The sequence below is a fragment of the Otolemur garnettii genome, unplaced genomic scaffold (genome assembly GCF_000181295.1).
Source record: "Otolemur garnettii isolate 467f Iridium unplaced genomic scaffold, OtoGar3 scaffold00001, whole genome shotgun sequence".
Classification (NCBI taxonomy): Eukaryota; Metazoa; Chordata; class Mammalia; order Primates; family Galagidae; genus Otolemur; species Otolemur garnettii.
In genome coordinates this window covers 15,839,685-15,846,303 of record NW_003852396.1, presented here as the reverse complement: position 1 = coordinate 15,846,303, position 6,619 = coordinate 15,839,685, and the positions used below count along the sequence as shown (strand labels likewise).

General features: G+C 41.6%; 1 protein-coding gene across 2 annotated transcripts in view; it reads left to right on the top strand.

The window, feature by feature from the left end:
* The window catches only part of TMEM135 (transmembrane protein 135), a 242,961-nt gene that overhangs the window by 44,592 nt on the left and 191,750 nt on the right, over nucleotides 1-6,619 (top strand). The window lies entirely within an intron of this gene.

Sequence of the window (6,619 nt, the reverse complement as noted above, 5' to 3'; positions counted from 1 at the left end):
CTGGTCCCAGGCTTTTCTTTTTAGGGAGATTTTGTATAGTTGCTGCTATTTCAGAGCTTGATATGCGCTTGTTCAGCATTTTCACTTGGTTCTGATTAAGTCTTGGAAGCTGGCATGTTTCCAAGTATTGGTCGATTTCCTTCAGGTTGTCATATTTCTGAGAATAAAGTTTCTTGTAGTATTCATGGAGGATTTCTTGAATTTCTGAGGGGTCTGTTGTGATTTTGTCTTTACCATTTCTAATTGAAGAAATTAGAGATTTAAGTCTTTTTTTCTTGGTTAGGTTGGCCAAAGGTTTATCTATTTTATTGACCTTTTCAAAAAACAAACTTTTTGATTTGTTAATATGATGTATAATTTTTTTGTTTTCAATTTCATTTAATTCTGCTCTAATTTTGGCTATTTGTTTTTTTCTGCTGGGTTTCGACTTGGAGTGTTCTTCCTTTTCCAGTTGCTTGAGGTGTCCCATTAAGTTGTTAACTTCTTCTCTTTCCATTTTCTTGAGAAAGGCTTGCAGTGCGATAAATTTCCCTTAGGACTGCCTTTGTGGTATCCCAGAGGTTCTGGTAACTTGTCTCTTCATTATTGTTTAATTCCAAGAATTTGGTAATTTCTTTCTTGATCTCGTCTTTGACCCAAGTGTCATTGAGCATAAGGTTATTAAGCTTCCATGATTTTGTTTGAGTCTGCAAGTTCCTGTTTCTGAGTTCAACATTTATTCCGTGGTGGTCTGAGAAGATGCAAGGGACAATTTCTATTCTTTTAAATTTGCTGGGGTTAGACTTGTGACCTAGGATGTGGTCTATTTTGGAGTATGTTCCGTGGGCTGATAAATAAAGTATGTACTCAGTTTTATTAGGGTGAAATGTTCTATAGATGTCCATTAAGTCCAGATACTGAACGGTTAGGTTTAAATCTAGAATTTCTTTGCTAAGCTTCTTGTTGGATGATCTGTCCAGCACTGCCAAAGGGTATTAAAATCTCCGACTATGATGGAGCTGGGAGTAATCAGGTTGCTCATGTCTGTTAAAGTGTCTCTTAAAAATTGGGATGCATTCTGATTGGGTGCATAAATATTGGTAATTGAAATCTCGTCATATTGAGTAGTACCTTTAACAAATATGAAGTAACCATCATTGTCCTTGCTCACTTTTGTTGGTTTAAAACCTATTGTATCTGCAATTAGTATTGCAACACTTGCTTTTTTCTGCTTTCCATTAGTCTGGAAAATAGATGACCATCCCGTCATCCTGAGTCTATGCTTGTCTTTTAAAATAAGGTGCGTTTCTTGGACGCAACAGATACCTGGCTTGAGTTTTTGTATCCAGTCAGCCAGACTGTGTCTCTTTAGAGGGCAGTTTAAGCCATTTACATTGATTGAGACTATTGATAATCCTGGCATAATTTTGGGTGTCGAGTTTTTTGAAGGTTCATTAGACATCTTTGATCTTTTTGTCGCTGTGGAGATTGGAATTTAGTCAAAATTTTTTGGGTGGGTTTATTTGTGTGGTGGAGGATTGCGTTGGTCTTTATGGAGGATAGGTTTGAGGATATCCTGGAGGGCTGGTTTAGTAATGGCAAATTTCTTCAACATGTGAATATCATTAAAGTATTTAATTTCTCCATCATAAATGAAGCTCAGTTTAGCTGGATAGAGGATTCTGGGTTGAAAGTTGTTTTGTTTTAGGAGGTTGAAGGTCAGTGACCACCGTCTTCTAGCCTGAAAGGTTTCAGCCGAGAGATATGCAGTCATTCTAATATTCTTCCCCTTGTAGGTTAATGTTTTCTTGCGTCTAGCTGCTTTCAGGATTTTCTCTTTCATGTTAACTTTAGTAAAGTTGATTATGATATACCTGGGGGATGTCTTGTTCGAGTTGAGTCATGCTGGGGTTCTGAAGCTGTCTGCTATCTGAATTTCAGGGTCCCTTGGCATGTCTGGAAAGTTCTCTCTCATAATTTCATTAAGGAGAGCCTCTGTGTTTTGTGAAGCAACTTCGTCACCTTCAGGGATTCCTATGAGGCGAATATTAGTTTTCTTTTTATTATCCAAGATCTCTCTGAGTGAGAGATCTGTTTTTATTCTCCATTTGTCAAAATCTTTGGAAGTCTGGGTGTGTTCAAAGTCTTTGTCTTCAGTGTCAGAGATCCTATCTTCTGCCTTGTCCATCCTCTGTCGGAGGGATTCAACGGTGCTCTTCAAATCTGCAGTCTCTTGTTTCAGAGTATCGTAATCCTTGATCATTTTATCTTTGATATCATTGAATTCCTGGGACAGTTTTTGAATGATTTGAAATTCTAGCTCCCTCTTTTCTCCAACCTGTTGATCTTTCTCCCTATCCAGATTCTGAACTCAATTTCTGACATTTCAGATATCTGTTTATGTAGTGAGTCTTCAATTGTGTCTACCACATTCTTCTTTGGGAAGGTTAATCTACTCTGGTTATTCTGGTTGCCAGAGTTTTTCCGCTGATTCCGTCCCATGTTGAATTTGCACCTTTCGGAAACGGTCCCTAAAACCGTTCTGCCAGTGACTGCTTCTAGTTTTCTCCTGGGCACAACCCGGCAAGACCTGGAGAGGCCGGGCCAGCAAGCGGGGTGATGTAACCCACCCCTGCAGGATTCAGTGTCCCAGTCAGGCCCTGGGAGGCAGGCGCAACCTGCCCCAGCAGAGATCAGTTGTCCTTACTGGCCACCAAAGCCCCGGAGGCAGATGCATGGCTGGCGGGATGATGCAACACTCCCAGGCAGGAGCTGCTGGTGACTGCAAGCTGGCAAGGCCCCGGGAGGTGAGCGTGCGGCTGTGGGACCTGCCCCAACAGAAGTCAACTGCCCTCACAGGCTGCCAAGCCCCAGAGGCAGGTTTGCTGCTGGCGGGATGGCGCAACCCTCCCCAGCAGGAGCTGCTGGTGACCGCCAGCTGACAAGACCCCAGGAGGCAGGGGCAAGACTGCTCGACACGCCCAGCAGAAGTCAGTTGTCTTCACTGGCCACCAAAGCCCTGGAGGCTGGCACGCGACTGGCGGGATGGCGCTACCCTCTCAGGCAGGAGAGGTTGGTGGTGATTCAGGGTCAGGGGGCCCCAGGAGGCAGGCACACGGCTGCTCGACTTGCCCTAGTAGAAGTCAATTGCCCTCACTGGCCGCTAAAGTCCTGGAGGCAGGCAAGCAGCTGGCGGGACTGCGAGACCCTCCCCAGCAGGAGTGGATGGCAGCCGCGGCTGGCCAGCAGGGCTCTGGGAGGCAGGTGCGGCTCAGTGACCCCACCCAGCAAAAGTCAATTACTGTCAAGGGCCACCAAAGACCTGGAGGTGGACGCCTGGCGGGGTGTGTAGCCCTCCCTGTCCTACGTCAATCCTGGTCACCTGCACCAAGGTCTCGGGAAGTGCAGATAGCAGCCTGGGAGACAGAATGTGTTGGCTGAGGGGGATCGTCTTCGCAGAAAGCGTGGATCAAGCAGTTCTCCTGGTGAAGGACTGGGACAGGGGTTTGGTCTTGAAAGGGTGGGTGGATGTTGTTCTTGGGTCTCCTCTCCCTGTCTCTGCCGGCAAGGGGGGGGAGAGTGGACTGGAAACTCAAAATGGCAGTGCGAACACCAGTTCCACTTTTCTGCCTGGGGGAGGGTGTTCGGAGTCTCAACTGGGTTCCTCCAGGGTAGTAAACTTCCCTGTTGGCGGCTCTCACTCCTGGAGTGAGAGAATAGGTCCTCAGTTTATCGGTGGCCTGTAGGAGTCTCGGTTGAAGAGGAAACAAAGGAAAAGCACCTTTCTTGGGGGAGGGGCTGGGCGCTATTCCTTTGGGGTGATTTATGTACCTGCGGATTGTCCTCTAGGAGTCTCTGCCTGTCTCAGAAGAGGTGTCCTGCTGGTATCACTCTTCTCTCTCAGCTGGGCTCCCAGTTTTCGACTTTGTTGGGGGTTTCTCCGGACTTTATCCTTTCCTCTAAACGGGAGATTCTGTCGGAGACTGGTGCCTGTCGGCCGTCTTGACCACTCCCCCTGGAAATTAAATTTTGATCCATTCTCAGTGTCAGTCTTGCTTCTCCTCAGTCTCTGTATTCTATTAGTCTTAAACTTCTTTTAGATATATCTTAAACCTTCTGATTTTTCTCTTCATGTTTTCTTACTGCTCTTTAACATTTTTCTGTGCTTTCATCTCTCTCTGCTCAATTCTGGTTATCTTTTCAGATCTGCTTTTAATGTGCTGCTTAACTTACCCATTAAAAATTCACTTTGAGCTCTCTCCCCCTCTCCCCGCCTTTCTCCTCTGCTCTCTCTCTTCTCTTCCCCACTCTCTCCTTATCTCTCTCCCCTCTTTTCTCACCTCTTTTCTCTTCTCTTATTGCTGCTCTGAAGCCTCCCTCCCCCACCAATAAAGACCTTTGTACAAGCCTCAAAAAAAAAAAAATTCACTTTGAGTGATAATATTTCAATTTCAAAAGGTGATAAACACCAGACATAATTTAAAATCCAGAAAACTTACATTGTATTTTTATTAAATAATCATCTAACACATTGACATAATTTTTTCAATCATTTATTGGTTATGAGCTCTTTGTTCATTTCTTCATATGATTCTATAATATCATTTTTAGCAGAGAAAATTTTAAAAAGATAATTTAATATTCTCAAATTATTGATCAAGTATGTTTTTGCACTGTTAGTGTTTGTAATAGTTAAACCATGTGACTTAATGCACAGAATCACCTGTTTTGAATTCTGCTAACATTCTGTATGGTACAATTTCTGTAACTTTTCTACCAAGTTATGATGATTTATAATAATTACAGTTATATTTACTTCATTTTCTTGATAGGAGAGAAGTTTTATTTTGTCTAGTTTTTGATAAGAATCAAAACCTCTGCTTACTAATTTATGTACCTAATGATCATAGAACTTTGGACAATCTCATGTTCTGGCTCTATGCATTTTCAATTCATTTTTATTTTTTATTACCCATATTATTTTAAGGGTAATAAGTAATATGTCAGTATGACCTCTAGTTCTTTACGTTTGTATCATGACAGAGTAAGTTGGCACAGTCGATGGTAGAGAATTCTTGAAAGTCATTGTTATTGAGCCTCTGGCAGTCAATTTTCTGTACCTACCTAAAAAGACCTGAAAAATAAACTAATGAGTATATCTTGCTAGGCCTCAAATAAGTATATCTGGTTAAATTTAACTCAACTGATGCTAAAGTACCGTGGATTCCAAAATGCCTGTGGCTATCCCAATGCTATTCACATGGGGAAGAGTGACAGTGAATTTGGAACATAAAATGATAGTGTTCTTAACCAGTGACATACTGTACTTTTGCAAATTTTACCAAAGTGTGACTTTGTGAACAGATTGCGTGAAGTTCTTTTCAAGGCTTGGAGGGAGCCTCTCTGTGAACACGAGGAGTCTTTATGCTCCTCCACCCTGATTCTTGCCTCTTTCTCCTTCTCCGTTTTCCAGTTCAGCCACACTGGTCCCATCTGGTGTTCAACTGGCAAGCCAAGCAGGCTGCCCCTTCAGGATCTCGGTATTTGCCTTTCTTTCTGTTTTGAGCTCTTACCTTTAGGTGTTTGCAGGTCTTATTCTTTCACTTTATTACAACTCTCCTGAAGTGTCACTGTTGTGAGGCTTTCCGTTTCTATCACACATAAAATAAAATAACGATCACCCTTCTTGTTATCCAGGCCTTTGCACCCCCTAACCCATGTATCTTTCTTTTTTTCATGGAATTTATTGGTAATCCAGTGTATATCCTTTTTGCCTGTTATTTTACCATATGTCTTCCTACCCTGGAAGTATGCTCCTTGAGTATAGGTTCTTGTCTGTTTCGTGCATTGCTGAATCATGCCTAGAACAGTGCCTGTCATTACTGTGTGCCATAACTTGTAAGTGAATCATAATGGGTCAGTGCGTTCATTGAAGAGAAGGATTTACAGGAGAGATACCAAATTGTATACAGATGTTTATTTAAAAGCTGGTTTTAAATATTATTTACCTTTACAAGTAAAACTTTGCTTTATTGGCTATTATGATTATATTTTTGATTAAAAGAATACAGAGATTGAAAGTTGGTGGTTGTGATACTTAGATAAAGGACATGACTTAGGTCGAATTGAGTGTGACCACTCCCATTTTTTTTTTTTTTTTTGGTTTCATTTTATTTATTTATTTATTTTCCCACATTTTTTTGCCGAGGCCAGGTTTGAACCTAACACCTCCGGTATATGGGGCTGGCTCCCTACTCCTTTGAGAGACTGAGTTGAAATGGTTGGCTTGTAACATCCAACAACAAAATTTCTTAATGAGGGAAGGTTTTATTTAAACAAAATATTTGTTGTATTATGGCATATGTTTCTGATTTGGAAAGTAAAGGAAAACATAAAGAAGATAGTAAAAACCACCTATCATTTTACCATTGAGTAATTACTAATATCTTATTTTTTTTTATTCCTCTCATCTTCCGTTGTACATACATAAATATAAAACCTAGATCAGCAGTTCTCAACCTGTGGGTTGTGACCCTTTTGTAACAGTGAAAATACATCGTGGCATTAGGAAGGTTGAGAACCACTGACCTCGATGCACATACACATTACATGTTATGTCCTTAGTTTTTTTTTTTTTTTT